Genomic DNA, 19,578 nt, shown 5'->3' with positions numbered 1-19,578 from the left:
TTTTGCGGTACGCGGGCCTCCCACTGCCGTGGCCTCTCCCGTTGCGGAGCACAGGCTCCGGACACGCAGGCCCAGCGGCCATGGCCCACGGGCCCAGCCGCTCCGCGGCATGTGGGATCCTCCCGGACCGGGGCACGAACCCGCATCCCCTGCATCGGCAGGCGGACTCTCAACCACTGCACCACCTGGGAAGACCAGCACCTTCCCCCTCTTTTGCCTCCTCCCTCTGGATGAAGGAAAAAGGCATTCCCTACCCACACACTGTACCATCTACACCCAGAGCCCCCTGCTACTCACCATCATCCAATGACCACAGGCTACTAAAGCAGGTGGCCCATTACGCATGGGGGTACAGGACCCCCGGGATCTCTAGTTCCAGCCTCACTAATGATAGGTTGTATTGTAAGGAATGAACAACTGACGCTGTGTCTCCACCCATAATAGTAGGATTAATTAAATTGTCCCAGGGAATATTCTGGAAGGAAGGGTCTGTGAAAGGCTTATACACCCCACCCTTGGACATAAAATGGAGACTAAGTTCTATGATGTTTAGAGAGCTGTCTTTCATGTCACACAGAAATCTCTCTAGTCCTCTGAATAAACACTTCAGCCTCCTTGTCCATTAGCTGGTCCCTGTCATGCCACCAGCAGGGGCAACCATAGAAGCCAGAGGATAAGAACAAAGAGACCAAAAGTAGGGAAAGAAGGCAGTTTACCAACAAGACAAACATCTTATCTCAGCTTGTTTCCTTTTCTTACACCTCAGAGACTTGGAGAATATTTTCCAACATCAGGCTTCTGGTTTTAACCAACATTTTTAAAAACCAGGGACTCAGAATGACAAACAAGAGAAAGGTTTACACTGAGGTGGTCTGCGGGTGATGCAGAAAGAACTGCGGATGCCGAGATGGGGATGTGCTTTCAGGTCTGCCTCCACTACCAGTGGGCTGTGTGATGACAGCAGGAGAGTACACTCCTTCAGGGATAAGACTCAGTTTCCCCACCTCTGTGTAAGTCGGCTAAGATAAATTGTCCCCAATATGTTTACAGCACTAAACTCCTACGAATCCTAGAATAACATACAGAGAAGCTAACACACAGTATCCACACACGCCTTATATTGACAGTGTTAGGGGCCCATAAGCCCAAGGATTTAGTACTATCTTCATGGCTTCTGACAGGGCATTGTTCACTTAGATGTAGGAATAAATTTTATCTCTCCCTGAGAGAAATATAAACTTATGCAAGAACAATGTATTCCAACACAACTGTATCGTTAACAAGTTTCCCAGGTATTTCAGGTTACAAAAAGATCCAAGGACCACGTTTTGAAAACCTCTGGTCTAGACATGCATATTCCATACTATTAACCAGGAAGAGACGAAAGGCAAGAAAAGACACTTTTAATATTTGAAAGAAACCAATAACAAAAATGCCACTTAAATGTGATTATTCTTAAAGTGTAGAGGGAAATTTTGGAAAACACAGATTCCTGAGCTGTATTGCTTATCTATGAAATCAGATCTGTAGGAAGGGAGTATAAATGGCCCAAACACAGGTGTATTTGCAAAAACCCCTAAGGCCATGCTGCTGATGGCCCATGTTTTGGAAACCACTGTTAGAAAGCAAAGCCTCAGCCGCAGAGTTTGGCAAGTATGTCAGTCGCCCTCCTCAGCGCCCAGCAGAAGTCATCTCTCCTCTTACTCGTGAACATCTGTGGTAATCGTCGTGGAGAGTGGGCTTGTTTGTTAATGGGGGGAAGAAGAGCTATTTACCTAGCTTGCAAGCCAAGGGAGAGCTTAATTAATGTCAGAGCAGATACCCTTTCCTCCTCTCTCCTTGCCCTAGGAACTCATAGGGATGACGAGAGGATTTTTAATTAATGTTTGAAAAGCATTCTGAGATCCCTGGATGAGAGGCTGCGGAGAAGGGCACAACATGATTATTGTTGTTATTAACAGTAGTTGTATTAATAGAAATAATGAAGTTCTCTAAAGTGATTTTTTAGAAAATCTATGACATCCATCGCCAGTGTATTTTTGTGGCAAGAGTTTTGGAGAGAATGAAAGAAAAAGGGAAAGAGATATAAGGAAAACTAAAAATTCCCCCCCCCTTTTTTTTTTTTACCCATTAGAACTAGATAACATTTTGAGGTTCTAGTATAAGAATGCTATGAAAAGTTCTTATACATTTACAAGGTAAATTAAAATACAACTATTAATTTCTATGATACAGTGAAAGATTCTGGAGAAATAGTTTTGATGCAAAGAACCCGGGGCTGGGAAATAGATGTTTTGAATCTGGGGCTTATCATTTGCAACTTACTGACTTACCATTTACTAATTATTTAACCTTGCACAAGTCACATTGTCTAAGTTTCTTTATTGGTAAAACTGGGAGATACTAAAATATGTTCTACTCAATTCACAGACTAATGAAGATGGATGGAAATGGAAATGATAAATGTGGGAAAATTTTATGCCTGTAAGTTATACAGATGTTACTGATGATGAAGATGATGATAATGATGACAATGATTCCACTAAGAATCAAACTGCAAGATGTAGAAAGGAATGTACATTTCTTATGGATTTTTTAAACATATTTTTTGTGTTATGAAGTAAAATTATTCTACAAGGCTCACAATAAAAAGCAGCTTCCATTCCAGTCCTTATTCCAAGAGATGCTCCTTTTCAATTCTTCAGCTGTTTCTTTTGATGTTTATCTTTAGATTGCTAATCAATATGGTTGTACTGTTATATCTTGCTTTGTACAAATAGTTATTCATTTCCTATTATAATAGATATATTAACTTTCTTATACTACCACCCTCACTTACCTCTCCTTTCTATGGATATCGTCAGATTTACCTTTGTTGAAACTAGTATTTACAATTTACATCATTACTACTGCAGAAATATTGTTTATTTCTAACCAACTAGTATACTATTATTACGTTTCCTCTCATGCAGCTCCTTGTTTTTCTTAGGGTTATTAATTGCCTAACATTCTTTTTTTAATTTCCTTAGATTTCTATCTACTTCACACTCATTCTTTCCATATATTCTTGTAGAGCTTTTAACCTCTTCTTAATACTGCTGTGTTTTCTACATTGTCAAATGCATCAGATAATACAGTATTTTTTTTTTCATAGATACTTCCCTCCTGGAGTCTTCAGTCTTCCTACTGTAATTGAACAATACCATGTCAGAGGCCATGAAAACAGTAATAAATCCTTAGACCTATGATCCCTCAACATTGTGAATATAAGGCATGTGTGGATTCTATGCATTAGCTCCCATGTATGGTGTTCCAGAATTCATAAGACTTTAGATTTAGTAAGCATATTGGGGACAATTTATTCCTAGCATACTCATAATATGGAGATGGGGAAACTGAGACACAGAGAGTCCATTCTCTGGAAGTGGAAGCAGACCTGAAATCACGTATCTCAGCTTTAGCTTTGCTAAAAGTGACTGATCACCAATACTTCTATCATTTGTATTATAAATGACAAATATATTAAAAAGCTGCCACCAAGAATACTATACCCAGCAAAGCTGTCCTTCAAGAAATGAAGGAGGAATAAAGATATTCCCAGACAAAAAAAAACCAAAAAAAGCTAAGTTCATTACCACTAGATCTGCCTTAAAAGAAATGCTATCTAGAGATTATTATACTAAGTGAAGTCAAAGACAAATATCATATAATATCACTTATATGTGGAACCTAAATTTTTTAAATGAAACAGACAAAACAGAAACAGACTCACAGGTATCAAAAACAAACTTATGGTTTACAAAACAGACTCACAGATATCAAAAACAAATTTATGGTTACCAAAGGGGAAAGGTGGGGGGTGGGGGAGGGATAAATCAGGAGCTTGAGATTAACATACACACACTACTATATATAAAATAGATAACCAACAAGGACCTACTGTATAGCACAGGGAACTCTACTCAATATTCTGTAATAACCTACGTGGGAAAAAAATCAATATGGTTGTACTGTTATATCTTGCTTTGTACAAATAGTTATTCATTTCCTATTATAATAGATATATTAACTTTCTTATACTACCACCCTCACTTACCTCTCCTTTCTATGGATATCGTCAGATTTACCTTTGTTGAAACTAGTATTTACAATTTACATCATTACTACTGCAGAAATATTGTTTATTTCTAACCAACTAGTATACTATTATTACGTTTCCTCTCATGCAGCTCCTTGTTTTTCTTAGGGTTATTAATTGCCTAACATTCTTTTTTTAATTTCCTTAGATTTCTATCTACTTCACACTCATTCTTTCCATATATTCTTGTAGAGCTTTTAACCTCTTCTTAATACTGCTGTGTTTTCTACATTGTCAAATGCATCAGATAATACAGTATTTTTTTTTTCATAGATACTTCCCTCCTGGAGTCTTCAGTCTTCCTACTGTAATTGAACAATACCATGTCAGAGGCCATGAAAACAGTAATAAATCCTTAGACCTATGATCCCTCAACATTGTGAATATAAGGCATGTGTGGATTCTATGCATTAGCTCCCATGTATGGTGTTCCAGAATTCATAAGACTTTAGATTTAGTAAGCATATTGGGGACAATTTATTCCTAGCATACTCATAATATGGAGATGGGGAAACTGAGACACAGAGAGTCCATTCTCTGGAAGTGGAAGCAGACCTGAAATCACGTATCTCAGCTTTAGCTTTGCTAAAAGTGACTGATCACCAATACTTCTATCATTTGTATTATAAATGACAAATATATTAAAAAGCTGCCACCAAGAATACTATACCCAGCAAAGCTGTCCTTCAAGAAATGAAGGAGGAATAAAGATATTCCCAGACAAAAAAAAACCAAAAAAAGCTAAGTTCATTACCACTAGATCTGCCTTAAAAGAAATGCTATCTAGAGATTATTATACTAAGTGAAGTCAAAGACAAATATCATATAATATCACTTATATGTGGAACCTAAATTTTTTAAATGAAACAGACAAAACAGAAACAGACTCACAGGTATCAAAAACAAACTTATGGTTTACAAAACAGACTCACAGATATCAAAAACAAATTTATGGTTACCAAAGGGGAAAGGTGGGGGGTGGGGGAGGGATAAATCAGGAGCTTGAGATTAACATACACACACTACTATATATAAAATAGATAACCAACAAGGACCTACTGTATAGCACAGGGAACTCTACTCAATATTCTGTAATAACCTACGTGGGAAAAAAAAACCTGAAAAAGAATGAATATATGTATATGTATAACTGAATCACTTTGCTGTACACCTGAAACTAACACAACATTGTAAATCAGCTATACTCCAACAAAATTTTTAAAAAAAGAAATGCTAAAAGGAGTTCAAGTTGAAATGAAAGAACACTAATAACATGAAAATACATAAAAGTATAAAAACTCATTGGTAGGGCTTCCCTGGTGGCGCAGTGGTTGGGAGTCCGCCTGCCAGTGCGGAGGACACGGGTTCGTGCCCCGGTCCGGGAGGATCCCACATGCTGCAGAGCAGCTGGGCCCATGAGCCGTGGCCACCGAGCCAGCGCGTGTGGAGCCTGTGCTCCGCAGCAGGAGAGGCCACAGAAGTGAGAGGGCCGCGTACCGCAAAAAAAAAACTCATTGGTAAAGGTTAATATATAGTGAAATTCACTATACCCTATTGCTATAACAGTGGTGTGTAAAGTGCTTTTATATTAGTATAAAAGTTAAAGAACAATATTAAAAATACCTATTGCTCTAATAATGTGTTAATGAGTACACAACATAAAAAGAGGTAAAGTATGACAATAATAGCATAAAATGTGGGTAAGGAGAAGTAAAAAGGTAGGGCTTTTGTATAAGATTGAAGGTCAGGGTTTTTTTTTTCTTTTTGTGATATGCGGGCCTCTCACCATTGTGGCCTCTCCGGTTGCGGAGCACAGGCTCTGGAAGCGCAGGCTCAGCAGCCATGGCTCACAGGCCCAGCCACTCCGTGGCATGTGGGATCCTCCCAGACTGGGGCACGAACCCATGTCACCTGCATTGGCAGGCGGACCCTCAACCACTGCGCCACCAGGGAAGCCCTGAAGGTCAGTTTTTATTAGCTTACCATGGACTGTTATATCTATAAGCTGTTTTATGTAAGCCTCGTGGTAACCAAAAAAAACCAAAAAAACCCTAAAGTAGGTACACAAAAGATAAAAAGAATGTAATTAAACCATACCACTAGAAAAATAAATAAATAAATCACAAGGGAAGACTGCAAAAGAGGAAGGAACAAAAAAAAACTAAACAGGAAACAACAAAATGGCAACACTAATTTTTATCAAAAATTAGTAATATTTTTTAACTATCAAAAATTACTTTAAATGTAAATGGATAAATTCTCCAATCAAAAAACACAGGGTGGCTAGATGAATTTTTTTAAAAGATTCAACAATATGCTGCCTTGTAAGAGATTCACTTTAACCTTAGAGACACAATAGGCTGAAGGTAAAGTGATGGAACAAAATATTCCACGCAAATGGTAACCAAAAGAGAGTAAGAGTGTCCATACATATATCAGATAAAAGAAACTTCCCATCAAACATCAGTCACAAGAGACTAAGAAGATCATTATATTGTGTTAAAGGGATCAATTCAAGAAGGCATAAAAATTATAAGTTTAAAGCAAATATTAGCCAAACAATAGACAGCATTACTATAATATTACAGAACTTCAGTACCCCACTTTTGAACACCGGAAAGATCATCCAGACAGAAAACCATAAGGAAACACTGGACTTAAACTATACTTTATACCAAATGGACCAAATGGACTTATAAAGAACCTTTCACCTAACAGAACCAGAACGCACATTCTTCTCAAACTCATATGGAACATTCTCCAGAATAGGTATGTTGGGACACAAAGCAAGCCTGAATACATTTAAGAAGATTGAGATCATATCAAATACCTTTTCTGACCAAAGTGGTATGAAACTACAAATCAGTAAGAGGAAAAAACCTGGAAAATTCACAAATACAGAGAAATTAAACGCCACACTCTTGAACAACCAATGGATCAAAGAAGAAATCAAAAGACATATCATAAAGTATTTTGAAACAAATGAAAATGAAAACATATCATTCCAAAACGTATGGGATGCAGCAAAACAGTTCTAAAAGGGAAGTTTATAGAAATAAATGCCTAAATTTAGAAGAAAGAAAGATCTCAAATAAACTACTTTACACTTCAAGGAATTTTTTAAAAAGAAAAATTAAGTCCAAAGTTAGCAGAAGGAAGGAAATAATAAAGATTAGAGCAGAAAAACAAATGAAATAGAGTTGAAAAACAATAGGAAAAAAATCAATGAAACTGAGCTGTTTTTTTTTTTTTTTTTTTTTTTTCTTGCGTTATGCGGGCCTCTCACTGTTGTGGCCTCTCCCATTTGCGGAGCACAGGCTCCGGACGCGCAGGCTCAGCGGCCATGGCTCACGGGCCCAGCCGCTCCGCAGCATGTGGGATCTTCCCGAAACGGGGCACGAACCCGCGTCTCCTGCAACGGCAGGCGGACTCTCAAGCACTGCGCCACCAGGGAAGCCCCTGAGCTGTTTTTTGAAATAAGAAAATTGACAAAACTTTAGCTACACTTAATCAAGAAAAAAAGAAAAGAATAAACAAAGCTATAAAAGAAAGAGGAGACATTACAATTGATACCACAGAAATACAAAGGATTAAAAGAGGTTACTATGAACAATTATATTCCAACAAATTGGATAACCTAGAAGAAAATTAATAAGTGTCTAGAAACATACAACCTATTAAGACAATGAGGAAGAAATGGAAAATGTAAACATACCAATAATGACTAAGGAGATTGAATCAGTAATCAAAAACTTCCAACAAAGAAAAACCCAGGACTAGATGGCTTCACTGGTGAATTCTACCAAACATTTAAAGCAGAATTAATGCCAATCCTTCTCAAACTCTTCCAAAAACTGAAAAGGGGTGAACACTTCCAAACTCATTTTACAAGGCCAGCATTACATCATTACTATCATCGTTACCTTACCAAAGCCAGGTAAGGACACAGAGAAGGAAACTATAGTCAATATCCCCAATGAATATAGATGGAAAAATTCTCAGCAAAATAGTAGCAAATCAAATTCAATATCATATTAAAAGGATCATACACCATGAACAAGTGGGGTTCAACACATGCAAATAAATAACATACACCACACTAATAGGATGAAGGATAAAATTCATATGATCCTCTCAACAGATGCAGAAAACATCAAATTTTTTCATGATTAAAGCTGTCAACAAATTGGATATAGAAGGAACATACTTCAACATAATAAAGGCTATATATGACAAACCCATAGATAACATCATATTCAATGGTCAAGAGTTGAAAGCTTTTCCTCTGAGACCAGGAACAAGACAAGGTATCCACTCTCACCACTCTATTCAACATAGTAATGGAAATGTTAGCCAGAGTAATTAGGCAAGGAACAAAAAGGTATACAAATTGGAAAGGAAGAAGTAAAACTGCATCTGTTTGCTAATAACATAATCTTATATATAGAAAACCCAAAAGATTCTACCAAAAACTGTTAGCACTAATAAACAAATTCAGTGAAGTTGCAGGATACAAAATCAACATACAAAAATCAGCTGAGAAAGAAATAATATCTGCAAGAGAATTAAAGAAAATGACCCCATTTATAATAGTTTCAAAAACAATAAAATATTAAGGAAAATATTTAACCAAGGAGATGAAAGATATATCCACTGAAAACTATAAGACTCTGATGAAAGAAACTGAAGGCACAAACAGAATGATATCCCTTGTTCATGGATCAGAAGAATTAATATTGTTAAAATGTGCATATTACGCAAAGCCATCTATAGATTCAATGCAATCCCTATCAAAATTCCAATGGTATTTTTCACAGAAATAGAAAAGACAATCCTAAAATTTGTACAGAACAATAAATGACCTCAAATAGACAAAGGAATCTTAAGAAGGAAGAACAAAGCTGAGAACATCACATTTCCTGCTTTCAAACTATACACCAAAACTATCATAATGAAACAGTATGGTTATGGCATGAAAACAGACACACAGACCAATGGAACAAAACTGAAAGCCCAGAAACGGACTTCCCTGGTGGTCCAGTGGTTAAGACTCCGCGCTCCCAATGCTGGGGGCCCGGATTTGATTCCTGGTCAGGGAACTAGATCCCGCATGCCACAATAAAGATCCGGCATGCCACAAACAAAGATCCCGCACGCTGCAATGAAGAGCCAGTGCAGCCAAATAAATATTTTTTAAAAATAAAATAAAATAAATTGTGTTGGGAAAACCAAATATCCGTACGCAAAAGAATAAAACTGGACCTTTGCCTTGCATGACTCACAAAAATTAACTCAAAATTAATTAAACACTTAAGACCTGATGTAAAACTCCTAGAAGGAAACACAGAGAAAAAAGTTCTTTGACATTGGTCTTAGTAACAATTTTTTGTATCTGACAACAATGTTTTGTGTATGATACCAAAAGCACAAGCAACAAAAGCAAGAACAAACGGACGAGACTATATCAAACAAAGCAACTTCTGCAAAGCAGTAGAAATCAACAAACTGAAGAGGCAACCTATACAATGGGAGAAAATAGTAACAAACCACATATCTGATAAGGGGTTAATATTCAAAATGCATAAGAAACTCATAAAACTCAATAGCACACCACACAAAAAGTACAATCCAAATTAAAAGTGGGCAGAGGACCTGAAGACATACAAATGGCCAATAAGTATATGAAAAGATGCTCTAAATCATTAATTACATAGAAATGCAAATCAAAGTCACAATGATATATCACCTCACACCTGTTAGAATGGCTATTATCAAAATGACAAGCAATAACAAATGATGGCAAGGATGCGGAGAAAAGGGAACTCTGGGGTACTGTAGGAGAGAATGTTAATTGGTGCAGCCATTATGGAAAACAGTATGGCAGTTCCTCAAAAGATTAAAAATAGAACTATCATATGATCCAAAGTCCTATTTTGGGGTATATTTCTGAAAGAAATGGAATTACAATCTCAAAGAGTTATCTTCACTCCCGTGTTCACTGCAGCATTATTCACAATAGCCAAGACATGAAAACAACCTAAAACTCCATCAACAGATGAATGGATAAAGAAAATGCGGCACACATGCATATACATATAAAGGAATATTATTCGGCCATAAGAAGGAAGGAAATCCTGCCATTTTTGGCAACATGGATGGACCTTGAGTGCATAATGCTATGTGACGTAAGTCAGACCGAGAAAGAACAAATACTATATAAATCTTTAAAAGCCAAACAAATAGAAACAGAGAGTAGAACAGTGGTTGCCAGGGGCTTGGAGTTGGGGAAAATAGGGAGATATTGGTCAAAAGGTATAAGCTTCCAGTTATAGGATAAATAAGCTCTGGGGGCTCCAATGTAAAGCATGGTGACTATAATTAACAATGCTGTATTATAATCTTGAAAACTGCTAAGAGAGTAAATCTTAAATGTTCTCACAACAAAAGAAAATGATAATTATGTTAGGTGATGGATGTGTTAACTAACCTTATTGTGGTAATTATTTTACAACATATACATGTATCATGTTATTAGGCTGTACACCTCAAACTCACAATGTTATATGTGTATTATATCTCAATAAAGCTGGGAAATTTTATTACAAAGCTACAGTAATCAAGGCAATGTAGTGCTTACATAAGAATAAACATATATATCAATAGAACTGAGAGTACAGAAATAACTTCTTACATTTTTGCAAGGGTCAATTCAATGCATGGGGAGGGGTGGGAAAGGCGCTGAAATAACTGAGTATCTACATGCAAAAGAGTGAAGTTGTACCCTGACCTCACAAAAGATATAAATATTAACTTAAAATGAATCATAGACTTAAACGGAATCTCTAAGGCTATAAAACTCTTAGTCAAAATCTTCAGAGTAAATCTCTTCAATCTTTGATTTGGCAATGGTTTCTTGGAAATGACCCCAAAAGCACAAGCAAAAAAAGAAAAACAAATCGGACATTACCAAAATTAAAACGTTTTGTGCATCAAAAGCACACTATCAATAGACTTATTGTGGTGATCATTTCTCAGTATACATAAATATTAAATCATGATGTTGTACACCTGAAACCAATATAATGTTATATCAGTTATACCTCAATTTTTTTAAAAAAAAGCACCCTGTCAAGGGAGTGAAAAGACAATCCACAGAAAATGAGAAAATATTTACAAATCTTATATCTGATAAATGTCTTGAATGCAGAATATATAAAGGACTTGGAAACCCACCATTAAAAGACAAATAACCCAAGCAAAGGATCTGAATAACCATTTCTCCAAGAAGATATTCTCCCAAGGAATGTTCAACATCAGTAGGTGAAAAACAAATCAAAACCAAAGACCAAAGATACTACTTCATATCCACTGGGATTGCTTAAAAAAAAACAAAAAAACAAAAAAACACAACCAACAACAAGTGCTGGCAAGGATGTAGAGAAATTGGAAGCTTCATGAATTGTTCATGGAATTGTAAACTGATGCAACCACTTCAGAAAACAGTTTGGCAGTTTCACAAAAAGTTAAACATAGTGTTTCCATATGACCCAGAATTCTATTCCTAGATACATGCCCAAGAGAATTGAAAACACATGTCCACACAAAAACCTCTACACAAATGCTCATAGTAACATTATTCATAACAGCCGAAAAAGTGAAAACCTTAATGCCGTCAACTGATGAATGCAAAAATAAATTATATCCATACAACGGAATATTATTCAGCCATACAAAGGAATAAAACATTGATGTTATTATTCAGCCATTAAAAAGGAATAAAATGATGATATAAGCTATCAGTATTTCAATGATGAACACGAAATATACTATGCTAAGTGCAAGAAGTTAGTCACAAAAGGCCATATATTGTATGATTTCATTTTTATTAAGAGGCCAGATGGTAAATCCATAGGGAGAGAAAGCAGGTTAGTAGTTGTCAGGAGCTGGGGGAATGAGAGAATGGGGAGTTAGTACTAATGGAGCTTGATTTTGAGGTGATGTAAATGTTCTAGAATGAGACAGTGGTTACTCATAACCTGTGAGCACAGCAATAGACCATTAAATTGTACACTTAAAAAGAAGACTCACACAGCATATGCTATATGTCAAAATCTACTCAGAAATTATGAAGAGATAGCAATATTCTGTGTCAGTAAAGATACAGAATAATTACTCTGTGTAATAAAATTAGTTTCTTAATAACAGGTAAATGTGCTTTATTAAAATTACTATAGTAAACATCTTTTTAACCTAAAACACTATTGGTGCTGAATAAATTTGCCTTATTGAATGATATTTTGTTTCATTTTTACTATCTAGACCCCTTCAGAGAACATCTTTAGAAAAAAGAATTTTCACCCTTAGCTTATCCTTCTCAATTGTCTAAAAAGTACGTGTATGTCTTTAAGTATGTATACTGGAAAAGAACAAAAAAGGAGACAGAAATTCACTTTACTGGTGTCATCATTTTTACCATTTTTCAGGTGTTTACTGAACTAACTGGTTTGCTTGGGAGTTGTATGGATGTACCACTGAGTTGTAAAACAAAATGCAATTCTCAGACACAGGACTCCAGGACTTCCTTTCTCTCAAACAGTTCTACATCACAGAAGAACAAATGCTGAGGGCACAGTCTACATCTGGAGTTTCCTGCAGATATAATATATTCTAACTAACACTTTCATCAATAACTTTTTTACTCTCGATTATTGTCTAAATTCCAAAAGCAAAACTAGGCATACCAGCTTTCACTCAAAGACTTTGGGAATAAGTTTAGAATCATACTGCCGGAAAGAATCGAAATTTGAGGCACGGTCACCACTGTAATCAGCATTCTTAAAACTAAGTTATAGGGCTTCTTCCCTGGTGGCGCAGCAGTTGAGAGTCCGCCTGCCGATGCAGGGGACGCGGGTTCGTGCATGGCCACTGAGCCTGCGTGTCCAGAGCCTGTGCTTCGCAATGGGAGAGGCCACAACAATGAGAGGCCCGCGAACCCAAAAAAAAAAAAAAAAAAAAAAAAAAAAAAGACTAAATTATAAAGAGGAAACTTCACCAATGAAAGTAATAAGGAGAAAGATATTACTTATGGTCATCGAGTGGTTATCATTCTCAAATGTTGGCCCACTGAAATGGTGTCCAATATACACTGAGAATCTGGAGGGCTTTGGCTCCTCTAGCTTTTTAAAACGATGACATCATCTCACAAGGGACAAAAAGGAAAGGCCACCCATGGAATTACAGCCTTTATTTAATATCCTAAAGCTAACTCAATATTACTGTGATCATTTTGTTGTAGCTACTAGTAATAACTTGCATTTTTACCATGCTGTGTTCAAAGCACTTATACATTTATTTAATTTTATTATCACAGTCATCATCTAAAGTCAGAAGAGATTAAATATTATTAGTATCATTTTCCAGATAAATCAATTGAAATACAGGTTTAACTTCTTGGCTTGACAATCTAGTTTTCACAGGCCCTTATACCTTTCCCTTCTCAAGACATTTCTTTGTAAAATACCACAAAAATATTTGGAACAGAAACCAGTGACTAATCTATTCCCTAATAAGCATTCACATGTTTTTCAAACTAGCTCCTTATGAAAATTTATATCTTTATAATTAATATTTTTTATACATAACAGAATGCAACAAACTTTTAAGTCCAGTTGTATGCTACAACATACGGTCCCCTAAAGACTAAATACCTGACCTCCAAAGGAAGTTTAAAAGAGCCAGTCACCAACTACTGAAAGCATCTTCAATTTGTGTTTAAGCTTGTCTCTTAGATAACACTGTCTTTGTGAGGCATTCTACACCAGAGATTATTTGCACGTTTCCCCATGAAAAATGGGCCTAGGATATGACAAAATGGGATTGATGTAACATTTAATAAATTTACTAAGCAATTATTCTAAAAACTTCAGAGAATGAGAAGGTACTTCAAGACTCCTTTTAGGATAATTTTACTAAAGGAACAGATTCAACAGTATTCATGCACAGTGTGTTTTTACATTTATTATCATTCAGTAAATATTGATCATTAATTTCTAACTATGGGTCAGGTTTATTCTTGGCACTAACAATATAGTGCTAAACAATAAGTAGAAGGTCTTTGCCCTGACTATTCAGTAAATATTGATCATTAATTTCTAACTATGGGTCAGGTTTATTCTTGGCACTAACAATATAGTGCTAAACAATAAGTAGAAGGTCTTTGCCCTGACTATTCAGTAAATATTGATCATTAATTTCTAACTATGGGTCAGGTTTATTCTTGGCACTAACAATATAATACTAAACAATAAGAAGGTCTTTGCCCTCAAGGAGCTTACATTACAGTAGATGGAAATGGAAAATAAACAAATTTAAAAGAATATTGGGGACTGGAAGCTTATACAGAGAGAACTAAAATCAGGCAATGTAAGAGAATAATTGAGTAGATATTTTTGAATGGATAGTTAATTCTGCTGAAGGTGATATTTAAACTGATATTTAAATGACCAGGAGAAACAAACCGAGCACAGATATAAAGATCACCACAGGGTTCTAAAATGGAATGAGCTTGTAACTTTTCTAGAAATAGTCTTTGGGTTCTTTTTTTTTTTTTTAATATCCGCCCCCCCCACCATCTTTTTATGTGTAAACTAATCCTTGTTGAAAGCAATCTATGGCAAAGTTGTACAATTTTCTTTGGAAAATAAAGGATGGGTATATATATATATGAGTTAAATTTTTAAAAAAGGGAAAGAACTTGGCCAAAAAAAAAAAAAAGAGAGAGAGAGAGAGAATCCTACTGTGACTAACCTATAGTGGTTACCAGATGATGTCGGAGGGCTAGGCCACAGCCAGATTACATGGGATATTTTGGTAAACCAGAACAAGGGTTTGTTTGTATACTAACAGGAAAGATCAAGCATGTTGGGAATGGTGGGAGAAATGGATGACAGTAAACAGAGGAGTATCATAACTCAACAATATGATACTAGCTTTCCCTTGCCACGCCTATTTTATCCACTGTTTTGGGGGTGACTGAATTGAAGTAGAAGTATACTGACCACCCTATAAATGTAACAGTGGTGAAGATTTCCAGTAAAGATAACTCCATTAGTTCTGACTCTGATGCAACCTCTCTGTTCCAAACAATGAGCAATAATACATAAAGGTAAAAATAGAAATACGAAAATGTTATAAATATCTCAAAATCAAGATAAACATCTCTTGAATGAAAAGTGGTCAGCCAGGCTGAAGCAATGAGCTGTAGACCTCTAAGTCTGAAAAAGAGAGTGACAGCATGCAGGGAAACAGAGACAGAAACCAGGCTATTACTTGAAGCAAAAGACTTTGGTGGCGCTATTTTCCTCTTGGGATAAAAGACTGAAATATATTCCCACCAACTTCCTAGCACAGTGGTTCTCCACTGGAGGTGCCTTTGTCTCCCAGGAAACATTTGGCAATGTCAGGAAGTATTCTGGTTGTCAGAACAGGGAATGTAAAGATGCTACTCACATCTAGTGCATAGAGGCTAGAGATTCTGTAAAACGTTCTACAACACATACAGACACGAAAAGCCCCACACAAAACAGAATTATCTGGTACAAACTGTCAATAGTGCTAGCATGTAAATCGTGCAGTATTGAGTGCCAAGTCTCAACAGTGAGAAACGACAGTCACTTAAAGCCTAGAGACATCAAAAACACAGGCCAAGTCTCTCAACCAAAAACTAAATCAAGCTCTCTCCACTGGCTCAGTGATTACACCTGTGAATTCACCAATACTGCTTAGAAGCAGGAGCCACAAAATGAATAATGAGACCTGCTTATGGACTGCAGTCCTAAAAGACAATCATTAAACAAACCCCTAGGCAGGGAAGAGTGGGAACAGAAAAGGAGTGTGAAGAAACATCAATTCAAAATTAAACTTTCAATCAAAACTCCAAAACGTGAAGAAATGCTAAGAAAAACAGACAACACAACTAACAATTAGAACATGAATGCACTTCAAATGTAATTATACATACAATCAACAGGAAAACATGATCTACTAAAATTGCTGAATTTCAAATTTCTTAATACAAGGAGACTACAAAGCAATGCCTACAAAGTTTGAAGAAAGAAAGTGTGACATAAGACATAACCAAACTCTGGTCCAAATAAACGCAAGAGAAAAATAATTTTTTAAATAAAAAATTAAAATATAGTTCTCAAGAGTTTTCTACAGAAATTACCAGAGAATGAACAAAAAACCTGTGGCACAAGAATGAATGTATAATGAATCCATTTTATCATAAAATTAAAATAATGTGGAGGCTATATAAAAGAATATAAATGGACAAATAGGTAAATAAAGCTGATAGGGGAAGGGAAAATGAGAGACAGTGAATATGCATGGATTTCTTCATCTCTTATCACCAAGTATCAAAACATATTCTACAGGTATAATAAATCAAGTAATCAGGGGACAGATATATTTAAAGACATAAAGGTAACATTAATAAAAAATAACATAGTCAACAAAAAGTATCACATGGCAAAACAGAAAAATGAAAACAAAGTTAACATTGTACTAATTCCATCATTGCTTGTACAAAGGAATCAAAAGTACAGTTGTTTGCTCACAAACTGGCCCCCATACACAGAGAAAGGCAAGGAGAAACCAAAGAAACAGGCCACGCTAGATTAGTAGGTGGCAGGTTAACTAAGCAAGGGAACTCACCAGGCTTGTCTGGGGCAGCTGCACGACGAGTATGAGACAGGCTGGGACCTGGGACCCTGTGCTGCAGTGCTTGCACCTGAACAGACATCTCCTCCAGCAACAGAATTCAAAGAAACTATAAGGGAGCAAACATAACTGCACACATACGCAGTCGGGGCAAGGTATAAACAATAAGATACAAAAAAAGCCGAAAGCCAACTGCTACTTCGGAGGCGTCGGGAGCAAAAGCAGGGTACTGCGCATGATCCCTGCGCTCAGCACTGCCAATGGGGTGGGCAGACCACGTAAGCCACGCCTCCAGACCGACCCACCCATCAGCCCCACCCTCACGCCATTTAATGAACCAGCTCGCCCACGCTACTCAAAGAGTGAGCAAGGGCACCTGTTAGTTGTTTTGCCCTCGTGCTGCACCAAGGGCCCCAATAAAGCCTTGCCTGAATTCCTCATCTGGCCTGTTATCAATTTCTATTGATTAAAGAGTCCCAAGAACCCAGGTCGGTTACAAGTAGATACTCTACACCTGCCTACTAGAATCTTACAAGTTTATACAGAGGACTTAAAACGAGGTTTAAGTCACCTGCAGAGTCCAGATCATCTCAACACATTGCTCTCTCAAGCCTGAGTCTTTGAAAACAGCTCCCGCTGTGGGAACAGAGAGCAAGGTGTGCACTGCAAGGACAGGGGAGGGGTGAGGAACCTTCCATTGCCCTGGTCCTGCTCTAGGGTCAACCAGCAGTCACATCCTCTTGATGACCTCCTACAACCACAGTTCATAAAAATAAAAAAGGAACTGCTAGGACTTCCCTGGGTGGTGCAGTGGTTAAGAATTCGCCTCCCAATGGGTTTGAGCCCTGGTCCGGGAAGATCCCACAGGCCACGGAGCAACTAAGCCCGTGCACCACAACGACTGAGCCTGCACTCTAGAGCCCACGAGCCACAACTACTGAAGCCCATGCGCCTAGAGCCCGTGCTCCGCAATGAGAAGCCACCGCAATGAGAGGCCCTCGCACCACAACGAAGAGTAGCCCCCACTCGCCACAACTAGAGAAAGCCCGCACGCAGCAACGAAGACCCAATGCAGCCAAAAATAAATAAATAAATAATTTTTTTAAAAAAGGAACTGCTAAAACAAAAATATGGTAAGGGGCAGCACAGAGCGTGGGGACCTGGGTCTGCAGCCTGCACTCTGCCGAGTGGGTGCCTGCCTTCTCCTGCCCACCACGACCCTGGGGGCTGCGGGTGGCTGATGTCTAAACACTGTGCACTGCCACGCTCTGCTCTCCCTGCATAAATTCACAGACAGACGTGAGTGGGTAACAACAGAAAATGGTGTTGGTACAGTGGGAATGAGCAATTTTGCACAGGAAGCTTTGGGAGGTGTTTACCGTAGTCTGCCTGAAGTTGGGACAAAATTGAACAACAAGAGGAGGTTGGTGCTCTGGAAAGTGTGAAAGCTGCTGGTGAACTCTATTCTCCTCTATCAGGAGAAGTAACTGAAATGAATGAAGCTCTAGCAGAAAACCCAGGACTTGTCAACAAATCTTGTTAGGAAGATGGTTGGCTGATCAAGATGACACTCAACAGCCCTTCAGAACTAGATGAACTAATGAGTGAAGAAGCCTATGAGAAATACATAAAATCCACTGAGGAGTGAAAATGGAACCCCTAAAGAAACTAGTTTGGAACCAAAAAGAAAAATCTCTGAAAATATTTATACATAGAAATACACAAATCATTACATGAAAAAGGGAATATACAAGTGTTGACTTGAAAGAGACAGACTGCCAGATACTTCCCCGGCAACAATGGATTTATTCAGGATAGCAGAGAATTGCAATTCAGGGTCTGCAACCATGAGCAAATTCCCCACAGGACAAGGGAAGAAAAACACTTTTATAGAGGGGAAAAGGAAGTTGGGAGCATTATTCTTAACAGAGTCCATGGCTTTTCACTGGCTGAGTCCTTGCCAGGAAAGAAGAGGAGTCTGCCTTCTTCCTGTTGGGCTCTGCTATCAGTTCAGGCCATGAGAGCTCCCCCTGATAGTCTCCCAACTCTATTTAATTGAGATTTCTGTTTATTAATTTTTACAGAAGGAATTAAACATAAGAGAATTAAGAACAAATATATGTCATATAAATAAACATACTATGTGTTTTGTACATATAGTATAAGAGTATGTTAAAAGAGGAAAGCAAGGCAAGATTCCGTTCACTGAAAAACTCAAAAGACACTGTCCTAATCTAAGCTTCCCTGAAAAAGCAGCCTGATCCAGGTGGTAAATTTGGGGAAGTAATCACAAGGATCAGAAGTGGAGGACCGAGAAAGATGAAATAGGAAAACAGTGTGTCATGAAGCTGATTATCCCTGGGGCACCTAGGTATGATCCCCCTGGGAGCTCTGTGCAGCCATGTGAATATACTTCAAAACTGTCCACCCAAGAGATGGAAAAGGAGAATATTTACACATTGTCCCGTCCCCCATTAGTCATGTATTTTTGCCCTTAATAACAGCTGAGCAGGTATATACAGATACATAGCTTCGTGTTTCAGACGAGGTGAGTGCTCAGATTACACATACAGAGAGCCAGTTGCTGCAACTACAGCTGAAAAGTGAAACAACAGTGAAAAGTGGACCAAGAGAATGTGAGGCAGGGCAAACAACTTAGCAAACGCTTATTGGGTAAATGCACATAGAGGAAAACTTCAGACAAGGTTGGATTTAGAGCA

At 37.6% G+C, this 19,578-nt stretch overlaps 1 pseudogene; it reads left to right on the top strand.

Moving 5' to 3' along the window:
- Nucleotides 1–17,093: 17,093 nt before the first annotated feature.
- Nucleotides 17,094–18,506, top strand: LOC103088132 (glycine cleavage system H protein, mitochondrial pseudogene; annotated as a pseudogene).
- Nucleotides 18,507–19,578: the final 1,072 nt, after the last annotated feature.

This window comes from Lipotes vexillifer, unplaced genomic scaffold, assembly GCF_000442215.2.
Source record: "Lipotes vexillifer unplaced genomic scaffold, Lipotes_vexillifer_v1.1 scaffold1066, whole genome shotgun sequence".
Taxonomy (NCBI): Eukaryota; Metazoa; Chordata; class Mammalia; order Artiodactyla; family Lipotidae; genus Lipotes; species Lipotes vexillifer.
The sequence above is the reverse complement of the archived record's forward strand: the minus strand, read 5'-3'. Positions and strand labels throughout refer to the sequence as shown.